Source organism: Canis lupus, chromosome 31 (assembly GCF_011100685.1).
Source record: "Canis lupus familiaris isolate Mischka breed German Shepherd chromosome 31, alternate assembly UU_Cfam_GSD_1.0, whole genome shotgun sequence".
In the NCBI taxonomy this organism is placed as follows: domain Eukaryota; kingdom Metazoa; phylum Chordata; class Mammalia; order Carnivora; family Canidae; genus Canis; species Canis lupus.
The window spans coordinates 33,733,405-33,746,053 of NC_049252.1; the positions used below are offsets into that span (position 1 = coordinate 33,733,405).

Here is a 12,649-nt window from a genome sequence, read left to right on the forward strand (position 1 = left end):
AGCCTCTGGGAGCATGCTCTCAGGAGCCCGGAGCTACCATGTAGGATGTCCAGCCAGCCTGAGGATGCTTTTCTCAGGAGCCCCAGCTGAGCCCATGCTTCCAGCATCCACTTCAGGCCACCAGACTTGAGAATGAAGCCCCCTAGAGCCCTCTAGACTGACACACCCACCAGCGGAATACCACTGAGGGACCTCTGTCCTTGCCTTCTGGAACAGAGGAGTCATCCAGCCACGCCCTGCCCAACCATATGACATAAAATAATGTATCAGTATGAGTTCACAATATGTCTTATCTTTAAGAAACTACATGCTGCTCACTGAGAAGGCCTAGAAACAGTCATCAAACCTAGCACTGAGCACCCACAGTACTGTACTGTGGTCTCTAAATACCATTTCCCATGTAAAAAGTCCAAGGGCTCCTTGTTTGAATGGCTGATCCCAGGTCAGAGCAGGAAAGCACTCAAGGTAAATGTAAAACTTACCATCCAGAAAATAAGGAAGCTACCAAAAATTTCTAGGAACACGTCGAAAGAAATCAGGAGTCAATCTTAAAGAATAATGTGAGCATTAAATTAAATCTCTAAGTTCATAATAATATCAAAAAGCTCATTGGTCACGATTGGAGGATGGTATTGAACACATCACTACTTTGAAAATTGGCAAAGAAAATGAATCTGGCCTTTATTGTCCTTTGCCTCCACAATGGAAACTGCAGAGTAATAAAAGAATTGATGAGAAAAAGAATTAACAATTAATAAACAGAGGAAAAAATGATCTACTGATACCATCTTAAAACTCCTAGTGAATTAATGGATCTGGGCAATAATAATCACAAGAAAATAGAAAATCTGACATGAAGTGTATCCTGGTGAAGGACCAACAACATCTATATAGTTGTGTTAACACTCCCAAAAACCAAGTCGAATCTGACCAAACCTCTGCATCTAAGCATTAATGGATAGAAAAAGGACTAAAGAGACATGTTAGACAAAATCATGGGGATTCCATCAAACTCTAGAAAATTACAGGGTAAATGTGTTGGTCTCTTCAATAAATAAATTACAACAGAATAAGAGAGAGACACACAGACCAATCTCAATGAACTAACTTGGTTGAGTGCCCACTTTGACTAAATTGTTAAAAAACACACAAAATTCACAAGACAATCAAGGAAATGTAAACATTGGCTATTTAGTAATACCTAAAAATTATTGTTCTTAGATGAGATTATATTGTGGCTTTATTAGAATTATTTGTTTTTAAGGCTTTCATCTTTTCCTTATCTGTCAGATACGTACTGAAGTATTTAGAGATAAAATTATATAATTCCTGGAATGTGCTTCTAAATAATTTGGGTTGGGGGTCTGGGGGGTGATGTTAGAGGCTTCGGAACAAGAGTGGCCAGATACTGAGAGTTGTCCCATGCTTCAAGCTCATGATAAACTGCTCTAACTTGGTACATGGTTTTAAATTTCCATAATAAGAGTTTTTAATTTTTTAAAGATTTATTTATTTATTTCAAGAGAGAGAGAGAGCAATAGCAGGAGGGGTAGAGGGAGAGGGAGAGAGAAACTCAAGTAGACTCCATGCTGAGCACAGGGCTTGACCCAGGGCTCCAGTCATGACCCTGAGATCACGACCTGAGCTGAAACTAAAAGTCAGGTGCTTTAACCAACTGTGCCCCCCCAGGTGCCCCCATAATAAAAGTTTTTAAACCGTGCTTACAAATAATTTTCAGTTATACAAATCAGTATGTTCTCTACCAAAACATTCCACAGTGACTATGTTGGTTGGTGGGGTTGTTACAGTAAATTTCATCCCTTACTCTACACTCTAATTTCCCAGCTTTCTCCAAGGGCATGGGTAAGTTAGATAATGAGGGGAAATAGCTATTTACTTTAATTTTTAAGAGTAGATGAACTCTGAGCCATTTGAAGTTAACGCTCTTCAGTCTTCAGCCATGTGTGGGTACCATTCTCTCAGGAAGGGCGAATGCATCCCATGGTGCATTAAAAGTCTGTGTCTGGTGAGAGATGGTGAGCGTATCATGCAACGTTTTACATAAGGCACCGTATCACAGAATCAAGGATATATTTGTGCATCCAGAATTCCATTCCGTGTTACCAGAGAAATAAAAGAATCCAATCGTTTCACATGTTTGACTACCTGCAAGTGCCCTAAAGAACAGAGCCTATAAAAACTATTAGGTAATTAGTAAATAATTATTATTAGAAAGTTCTAGAAACTTTTATCCCAGAGTTGACTTGGACGTTTTACCTCTTGTTTTAGTGAAAGATAGCAATCCAGAGGAGTCCACATCCTCTGTGCCTGTGTCCAGGGAAAATCAGACCTCTGGCCCTTGCCGTATGGGTGGGCCAAGCCCGGCGGCACTGCCTCTGGCAATCCTTTTCTCGAAGACCCTGAGTTGTGCTGCGTTGTACAAGCAAGGAATTTGTTTCCCAGTGGAGTTTTTGTGCCGCTGCCTTCTTAGGAACCTTCTTAAAGAGGCATGTAAAAGGAATGTTGATCGAGATCGGAGCAAGGGTGTACATCACCCACCAGCCTAGAAATCTCCAGAAGCGCTCAAAATGTGAATGTAGCTACCAGCAGGTTTTTTCCACTCCCATTGAGTCATGTATAACCTGTGATGATAGGGCTAAATATCTTTCTCCATAATCTCTTGGGTTTCTTTGTGGTTTTATTTTATTTTTCCTCTTTTTAAAAAGATTTATTTATTCATTTAAGAGAGAGAGAGAGTGTGTGAGCAGGGGTGATGGGCAGGGGAAGGAGAGAGAGAATCCTCAAGCAGACTCCCCACTGAGCACAGAGCCCAGTGAGGGGCTCAGTCTCAGGACCCTGAGATCATGACCTGAGTCCAAATCAAGAGTCAGATGCTTAACCTACTGAGCCACCCAGATACCCCTCCTCTTTTTGTCTCTATATTGCCTATGGATGATTTGACCTCTCTGGCTAAATCTCACCTTGGGAATTTCTTGGATTTCCTGCTCAGAGATCATCACCCCAACATCTCCATATCTCTTCTGCACACATGTGTTATTCCCAGAAGCTATACTTCATTCCTTCCCTCCCGGGAGCCTCTCAAATGTCTTCTCCAATGTCAACAAACCACCCTCTAGGGCTGTCAATTGCATTTTATGGATGGGAAAATAGAAATGCCAAGAGGCTAAAGTGACTTGCCACCAAGGAAGTAGGCTCCAAAGTTTTTTTGCCTTTGCCACTGGAGTCCCAGCTGGCTCCCCTTAGCCAGAGGCACGGGGATAAAATGAATGCCCACACTCACATGCAAGCCTAGCATGTTCCCTTCTGGCATCTGAGGAGGCCTCCTATTTACGCACTCAATCCCCTCAAACAGGAGACTGTGGCAACTCCCCTCCAAGCTTCACGTCCCAACCACAGGCATGTCTTGCTGTGACCACATCTACCCCGGGATCAGCAGGGGAATGAATCGAAGTCACAGCACTGAGGCAAGCTAGCCAATAAATTTCACAAGATGGAGTTGCAATTTATACGGATCCTCTAAATGGGAATCTAAACTGCAGGAAGAGTATTATTCTCCAGAAAGTAGGAGAAAAGCTTGGATGACCCACCCACCCCCTGACTTCACCCAGATACGACAAAAAAGCTGGCTCCTCTGACCTACGACACAAGCACAGTTTTTTATATGACAGTGAACACTGTCCCTCCTGCCTCAGGGCTAAGAGCAATCAACTGTCCATTGCTGAGCGTCCTGAACCAAAGCAGGGCCTTCCAAAGCCCCAATTTCTAGAGGAAGGAATTGAACGTTTCTTTTCTCTTTTGCTGTGTGCAGCAATTCAGGGCACCACCCCCAGAGAGATGGGAGCAGTTGCACACTCCATGTGCAGGGCAGCAGGATCAGCAGGGACCCCAAGCCCAGGGCAACGAGAAGCTAGGGGACAGGAGAGCAGCTGCAGGTCTGCGGTCAAGCCACAGGGAAAGAGATACCTTCTCATTTCTCTCTGTGCAGAAGGCTCCTGCCCCAAGGGTCTGAAGAGGTGAAGTCTGCAACAGAGCTGCTCAAACTGCAATGAGCCAACATGCGTGGGAGTCATCCGGTTAAAATACAGATGCTGATTCAGCAGGTCCAGGCCGGTGGGGAGTGAGACTCTGCATGTTGGCAAATTGAATTCCAATAAAAAAATTTTTTTAAATTTGCTGAGATTAATAAATTTTCTCAATTAATAAACATGCCAAGGTTAATCAAAAAAATGAATATATGGTGATATAACCATATCTGGCAGATATAATAAATAAGCTATATTATTAAAATTAACTTCATTACATCACTACAATATTTTAGGTAACGAGAGGTCTCACATTACATTTCTCTCGGACGGCACTGATCTATAGGATTCCCCCAAGCTTCAAAGTCATAATGTTTGTAAGTATTCTTTTTTTTTTTTTTTTTTTTTTTTTAAGTAGGCTTCACGCCCAGCGCAGAGCCCAATGCAGGGCTCAATCTCAACAACCGTGAGATCAAAACCTGAGCCAAGATCAAGAGCTGGACACTTAACCAGCTGAGCCACCTACGAGCCTCTTTTGTAAATATTCCTTTCTTTTAAGATTCTATTTATTTATTTATTTATTTATTTGAGAGAGAGACAGAGAGAGAAAACGAGCACGGGAGGTGGGGCAGAGGAAGAGGAAGAGAGGGACTCTCAGGCAGACTCTCTACTGAGTGCAGAGCCTGATGCAAGGCTTCATCTCACCACCATGAGATCATGACTGAACCAAAACCAAGAGTCGGATGCTCAACTGACTGAGCCACCCAGGTGCCCCTGTAAGTATTCTTAAAAGCCATTTTATATCTGTTTGTCCCTTCGAAAATTCACACAACTTTTCAGCCTGCCAAAATGGGCTTGGCGTCCCACCTCTTCTCACTGGAAAGCAGAAGAAAAAGGACTAATGGAAACCAGATATTTATCTGCTACAAATTGTCCTTCACCCTAGCCAGGGCTTCCTTTGACTATTTTCACAGTGACCTTTGGTTTAATACAACCGACCCAGACATCAGAAGTCTATGCTTGTTAAAATGATCATCACGTCTATTCAACAAAGGATTATCGCCCTTGTTTCTGATAAAAGCAGCTAATGTGATGAGAGTCCCAGGCTGACTTTGCTTTACCAACGTGATGTGTGGTCAATACCTCTTTGGCAATGATGGCACTGTCTTCCGTCCCTTTCAGCGAGAAATGTCTTTCTCGTTAGCCAACGTTTTTGAAATAGAAAGGTTGTTTGTTTTAGGCTTCAAGACCGAGGCAAACATTTGTTATAAGGCTCCAAAGGATTTTGCAAACAGTTTCCACCCATGATTTCCAAAGCTTGTGTAACATTCTGTGCAAAATGCGTGGGCTGCTTCCATGAAGCAAGCATTTCCAGAAATGTTTACTTTGCAGAAGTAAGCGTGCATGTTGGCCATCCCATGTGAAAACTTCCCCAAGTCCGCACAACCGCTGGAGCGTTGAGCAGATGCACACTTGCCCCTCTATCGACAGCTCCCGCCCTCTCTGTGCCTGTTGTCTGATGAGCTGTGTTTCTATCACTTGACACCTCTGGATTTACCGCGGCTGATTGTTCACAGGCCAGGTAGAAAGGTTCTCCAGGCCTCTGAATACAAATTTAAGAACAGAAAGGCCCTCGATGGTCCTGGGACCGTGTTATGGGTTGAATTGTGTTCCCAAAAAAAAGATATGCTGAAGTCCTAAGACCTATACTGTAGGCTGGATATGCACACCCCCCCCCCAAATTCACATATTGAAGCCCTGATACCAAATGTGATGGTACTAGAAGGTCGAGTCTTTGGGAGGTGATTAGGTCAGGAGGGAGGAACCCTCTTGAAGGGATTACTGCCCTTATAAGAAGATACCCCAGGGATCCCTGAGTGGCTCAGTGGGTTTAGCGCCCGCCTTCCACCCAGGGCGTGATCCTGGAGTCCGGGGATCGAGTCCCACGTCAGGCTCCCTGCATGGAGCCTGCTTCTCCCTCTGCCTGTGTCTCTGCCTCTCTTGCTCTCTCTCTCTCTCTGTGTCTCTCGTGAATAAATAAATAAAATCTATAAAAAAAAAAAAAAAAAAGAAGAAGAAGAAGAAGAAGATACCCCAGAAAGCTCCTCACTCCTTCTGCCCTGTGAGGACACGGCAACAGGCACCATCTATGAACCAGAAAGTGGATTCTCACCAAACACCTTACCTGCCACACCTTAATCTCAGACTTCCCAGCCTCCAGGACAGTGAGAAATAATTTCCATTGTTTATAAGCCACCCAGTCTGTGGTGTTCCATTAAATCAGCCCAAATGGACTAAGACACCATGATATCTCAGAATGTTTCCTGATTTGGAAATGGGGTCTTTCCAGAAGCAGGCAAGGCAAGGTGAGGTCATTAGGTGAGACCCCAATCTAATATGACCAGTGTCCTCATAAAAAGGGGTAATTGGGACATAGACCCGCAGAAAAGGAAGAACAACATGAGGAGAAGAAGAGAGGATGCTGTGTGAAAATTCGACTTGCACCTTCCCCGAGTCACAGAATGTCAGAGGCCCTCGGAAGTGGGGAGAGGGGCCTGGAATGCATCCTTCCCAGCATCTTCATCGAGGGCACAGCCATGGCTTCCCCGAAACTGAGACAGAACACACTTCTCTCATCCTAGGCCACCCCGGTTGTGGGACTTCGTTACAGCGGCCAGAGGAAGGTACTACAGACCCGCAGCCTAACAGCTCCCGTAGTTGGTTTACTCACCATCACTCAGACCCGTCAGCCCACCTGGGTCTCCAGATCCACATCAGTGGTTTGGAAGCTACCACCCTAAAGTCCCAGTGTCTTAAGAATGCACTGGAGACAGAGTTTGCCAGATTTAACAAATAAAAATACAAGATAACCAACAAAAACCTGAATTTCAGCAAAGTAACCAATGATTTCTTAGCATAAGTATGTCCCAAGCAATATTCGGGACATACTTATACCAAGAATTATTTGCTGTCTATCTGAAATTCAGCTTACGTGGGTGTCCTATATCATATGTGGCAACCCTAGATAGAGAGCATCTTTGGACTATTTTATTTTGTTGTTGTTGTTTTTGTTTTTTTATCTTTGGACTATTTTAAAGGCCCTGGAAAAGATACGTCCTTAGCACCACAAGGAAGGCGGGGAGAACTGCATGGGGCTAGGCCAGATAACAGGGTCACTATCTGGCATCAGATCACCGATGCTCACATGGTGAATGGCAGAAATCTGGTTGCCCTGGTAGAAAGCTCAATTCTGACATTTCCTAAGTGGGTAAAATAGTTCTGTTGTTGCAATGTATCCAATACCTGTATAGTCATCCAAAATGTAGAGTCAAGGGGCACCCGGGGGGCTCAGCGGCTGAGCATCTGCCTTTGGCTCAGGGCATGATCCCAGGGTCCGGGATCGAGGCCCACACCACCACACCAGGTTTCCTGCAGGGAGCCTGCTTCTCCCTCTGCCTGTGTCTCTGCTTCTCTCTGTGTGTATCTCATGAATAAATACATAAAATCTTAAAAAAAAAAAAATGCAGAGTCAAAAAAAAAACGTAGAGTCCATTTAAATCCATGTGGATGACTGGTTGTCCGGCCTGAAACGAGAATAACCATCTTGGACTGTTTAGAGCAGATAGGACCGGCTTCCCGGGCCGATGGCCCACGCGGCCACACAGAGCCCCGTGCACAGAAGGGCCCTGTGTTTGGTTCAAAAGCGTGCTGTTGCCGTACTGGAATTCTGAATAATGTTTGAGCCGGGGCCCTGCGTTTTTATTTTGCTTGGGCCCCCCTGGGTACCTAGCCAGTCCTGAGGACGGACACTCCTGAAGAGGGGTAAGCAGGCTACGCAAAATGCTCTCCTCTCTAAAACCTGCAAGACACCCCCCCCCCCCCCGCCCCCGGTCTGTTCCTGGCTGAACTCACTTCCAAGCCAAGTGAGCCCTTTCGCCCCTGGCATCTCTTCTCAGCCCCTTGCTGGTGTTTCCAGTGCTGCTTTGATTTCCTCAGTGTCTGGCTGGTTCAAAGGATTAGAGTAGATCCTGTGGGTGCTGGGAGAGCTGCGGTCTGGATCCTGAGAGCGTCAGTGGAGAACCCACTACTTTGGCTCCGCGGAACTGTGGTTTTTATTTTTTTTTTTAAATAATAAATTTAATTTTTATTGGTGTTCAATTTGCCAACATACAGAATAACACCCAGTGCTCATCCCGTCACGTGGTTCTCCTGGCAAGTGGAAGGCTGGGTGGAGGTCTCCCTGACTCCCCCCTGAACCAGCGGCCCCAGGGCCGACTTCCCACCAGGAGCTGATTCCCACGTCCCTGCCATTGGCTGCACTTGTTCCTCTGTCCTGCCCTTCCCACACAGACTTTAGTTTCTCTCTCCCTCTGAGCATTTCTCTCTAAATGTCCCTGGCTCGTGTCTGACACACCCCTTCCCTTGTCCTCTCCGTGTGACTCACCCTTCCATGATCCTACCAACCCCGGGGCCAAACTACTTGTCGCTTGGGTCACTCTCCAAGGAAAAAGGCACAAAAGATGACATTCGAGTTCATTCTGCTGTGCGGTGACGGCCCTTTTAAAAGGTCTGTCCAGGGCAGTAGAGCCAAAGGTTAGAGGGAGAGGATTTGGAAGTTGGTTTTCCAATTCATTCCATTTCTACATTAACCTCATCAGAAATTACGCAGAGAGTATCGGAAGAGGACAGGATTACGGCCCATAGATTCCGCCCTGTGACCTCGGGTAAGTCACTTAACCTCTCAGAATCCTGCCTTCCTCGTTTCTCAAACAAGAGTTAGACCTGATAATGCTCTCAGACGAGTCTATGGTCTGTGTCTTCGCCTCGTCACAACGGCCCGAGCTGTCCAGCCCCTGCTCCTCTGGCCTGTCTGCCGTCCCCGCTCCCATGGCAATGGACAGGAGGCTCTCCAGAGAAATGCCCTCACTCCCTGACCCACAGTGTTTTTCTCTTGCCTTCACCATGTGAGTCCCTTGAGGGGAGTCCTACATTTGTTCGGAAAACATACTCCAAGGTCCCAGATTGGCCAAACGCCACAGGAAGCCAGAACTGCCTCCTAACTGAGCAGTGTGGGCTTGACCACATCTCACGCTGGGGTCACCCTGGGATCACCCTGGGGTCACCCTGGGATCAGCCTGGGGTCACCCTGGGATCAGCCTGGGCCCCCAGCAGTACCAGCACATCAGCGTGCTCCTGGCCCTGGGAAGCTGGAGGGGAAACCAATCAGCCAACCAAAACACAAGAGAAAGTCCCAAAGTTTCCAGTGAGAAGAAAGGAACGTGTGGTTCTGGGGTCCTGGTGTATTCAATCCCCTCCCCAGTTGGGTAAGCTTTCACGGAAATGAGACGTCAGGAACACACTTCAAGGGCCCAGGGGGAAGCCCGTGAGCTCTGCGGATTTGTCCTGGAAGCTGGGAGGGCAGGATTCACCCAAGAGAGGCTCTTCCCTCTGTTTGCAGGCCGGGCACATGGAGGAGTGGAAACACCAGCACGTGGCAAGGGTCAGGGCCGGGAAGGTGGCCCCGGGGTGCAGAGGGGCCGGGACCGAGGACAGCCGGCCCTCGGGGAGGAGCCAAGACTCGGGGAGCACTGCGTCCACACCGCTCGCCTGCACACACACACTGTGCTTCCCGCAGACACAAGCCCCCGAGTTTCTAGAAGGCAGGGACTCGGGCGGAGCTCCTTTTTTTCTCAACACAGTACACAGGACTGGGCCCCCGACGGAAGCTGCCCTCGTGCCTGTGGTTGGAGGACTTCATTCACTGTCAGAAATATTTACCGAGGCCTACGTGAACCAGGTGAGGTGTGAGGCTGGGAACACAGTGGGGAGGAAGGGAGGGGGGGAGGGAGGGGGAGGAGAGAGAGAGAGAGAGAGATGGTGAGGTGAGAAGAGAGGAGGAGGGGGAAGGAGGAGGGAGGAGGAGGGATGGGGGACGTAGGTGAGGGACAGGGACGTGCCGCACAGCTGTGGGAAGCCAGCCAGGCCATCCTGGTAGGTAAGCTCTCATTTGAGGGGTTTTATTTATTTTTTTTTATTTGAGGGGTTTTAATCAGGAGTCCACATTCTCCCAGAGAATCCAGGGGGTCCGGGAACTTGCACAGGAAGATAGAGATATTTTTATTTTCGCTGATCTCTACCTGAAAATCAGCACTTCTTGCGACAGCGAATGGACGCAAACGCCAGGGACAGACCCGGGACTCGGTCACAGATTAGAGATACACTCTGATGTGACCTTCGGTTTGTCCCAGCGATCTCAAAACCGCACCGATCGCCCGTGGCTACTTTGAAATTGTAGAATGGTCGTCAGAACTGCCGGGAGATCTTATTACAAAATGCATTAAAAAGAAGAACACACAGTTTTAAAATTGGTAAGCGGGTATCAAGGGAACTTGATTTACTCTGCAATCCAGAGTGTTTTCTTTGACGCGTTTAGAAATATTATCCTAAAAAAAAAAAAAAAAAGAAAAGAAATATTATCCTAACAAGGGGGCCGAAGGCTTCACCAAAGAGGAAGGAATCCCAGCCCCAATCAGAACCTCAGTGACACCCTGGGGAAAGGCTGCTTTCAGGAAAGGGCCACTTCTTAGCTTTCAGAATCTTGGTTCACACTTGATAATAATTAAGCTGATTCAAAGCCTCTCTGCAGAGCAGCGATGGCTGGCTGCGTGTTTTATTCTCACATAACAGTTTGCAGAGAGTATGCGCCGCTCTAGAGCCCATAATGCAAGGCTGGCAAGTGAGTAATTTGCCATTTTATTTTATTTTATTTTAAAGATTTTATTTATTCATGAGAGACACAAAGGCAGAGACACAGGCAGAGGGAGAAGCAAGCTCCCCACGGGGTGCCCGATGCGGGACTCGATCCCGGGACCCTGGGGTGACGCCCTGAGCTGGAGGCAGACACTCAGCCACTGAGCCACCCGGGCGTCCCTATCGAGTAGAACTTACATCACATGAAATCCACCATTTTAAGCGTGTCATGGGTAAATTTTAGTGACTTTACCAAGTCATGCAGCCACAACCGTGACTCACTTTTAGAGCATCTCCATCACTGGGTTGTTGTTGTTGTTGTTGTTGTTTTTAAGATTTTATTTATTTATTCATGAGAGACACAGAGAGAGGCAGAGACACAGGCAGAGGGAGAAGCAGGCTCCATGCAGGGAGCCCGATGCGGGACTCGATCCCAGGACCCAGGGATCATGCCCAGAGCCAAAGGCAGATAGATGCTCAACCACTGAGCCACCCAGGTGTCCCCGTTTTATCATTTTTTTAAAACAAAGAAGCTGAAACTCAAAGAAATGTAGTCTCTGGCCCAGCGTCACTCAACCCATCCATGGGTGGTGACAAAGCCTCGCAGCTCGGCCTGCTGATCGGAGCCCTGGTGCCACCCGCCCTCCACGTGCCAGCCCGTGCACCTGCTGCTGCCGCACATGCACCTGTGCAGGGGGTGCGGGCCCCACACCCGGCCCGGCCCTCTCCTGCCCGCCGCCCTCCGCCCGCTGCTCGGTCTGCTCTTAGGTGCCTGGGACAGCACGCGATGAGGCTCATCAGGCCAAGTGTGCACTAGCTTATTGGCCTGGGAGCCCCGTGGTTTCTCAGGGCTCGGTGCTGTCTCCCCATCTTCTGTCCAGGGGCCCTCGGTGAGGCTGCCGGGGAAGCCGTGCAACAGCAAACAGCCTTCATGCAGGTAACAATGACGCGGGCACCCCGCCAGCCCCCCGCTTGCTTCAGGATATCTGTAAAATTACATGTAAAAGGTCAATAAACGTTTTCATTTCCTGACCCACTTCAGCCCTTCGAGTTCTGCTTCTCTAAGTGGGTTCCTCATAAAATCTAACACCTGGGGTGCGGGGAGCCCGCTCTGGCCCCTGTCACTGGGCAGGGCCAGGCCGGCACCCGGTGATGGGAAACCTCCCCGGGCAGGTGGGCAAGGGGCCCCGACTTCCCACGCACATCCTCTCACCTGTCCCTCGGTGGGGATCCGGGAGGATATGTCCCTCCCGTTTTGCAGATGTGGAGGCAGAGAGGTGCCACCTGAATGTGAGGGAGCCTGGTTGGCCCCTGCTCCCCTTCCTGAGCTCCCACCCCACACCCTGCCCCCTGGTTCTGAGTAGGAGAGAGCACAGACCCCCCCACGTTCTGGATGAATCTGGATTCCCCTTCCTCTATGTGCTACTGTTGTGGTTGCCCTGAAATGGAGCCTCGGCAGCAGCAAAAGCTGCCCTTTGCCCCGTCCCTCTGCCCTCTCACCTCTTAAATCTCCTTCTGGTCTCTAGGACTTCTTCAGAGGAATCTTCCTAAGTACTAGTCACAGGGTCGCCAGTCCGGAATAAACTACAGGCTGTTTTTGCAAATTCCTGTGTTTTGCATACATCAGTCTCCTGAGTGTGTGGGACTGGGGGTGGGGGTCATGACTCAAGGAGACAACTTGCCATAAGCTTTGCTCAGAGCCGCTGGATAGTATCTCTGCCTTCTTGAGAGATTGAAGGTTAAGGATCCAAATCCCTGCAATCAGGCTAGCTGAGCCTCCTGGCAAGGAAACAGTCAACAGCAGCTAAATTTGGGGGGATGCAGGGGGACACTGTGAGGTCCAGGACCCGGGCCTG

At 48.2% G+C, this 12,649-nt stretch overlaps 1 long non-coding RNA gene across 1 annotated transcript; it reads left to right on the forward strand.

The window, feature by feature from the left end:
• The first annotated feature begins 305 nt into the window (after positions 1 to 305).
• LOC111093480 lies at positions 306 to 11,800 on the forward strand. Its single transcript, XR_005382018.1, has 5 exons — positions 306 to 465; positions 8,702 to 8,767; positions 9,502 to 9,840; positions 10,084 to 10,411; positions 11,675 to 11,800. It is a non-coding gene; the product is annotated as an uncharacterized LOC111093480 (long non-coding RNA).
• Positions 11,801 to 12,649: the final 849 nt, after the last annotated feature.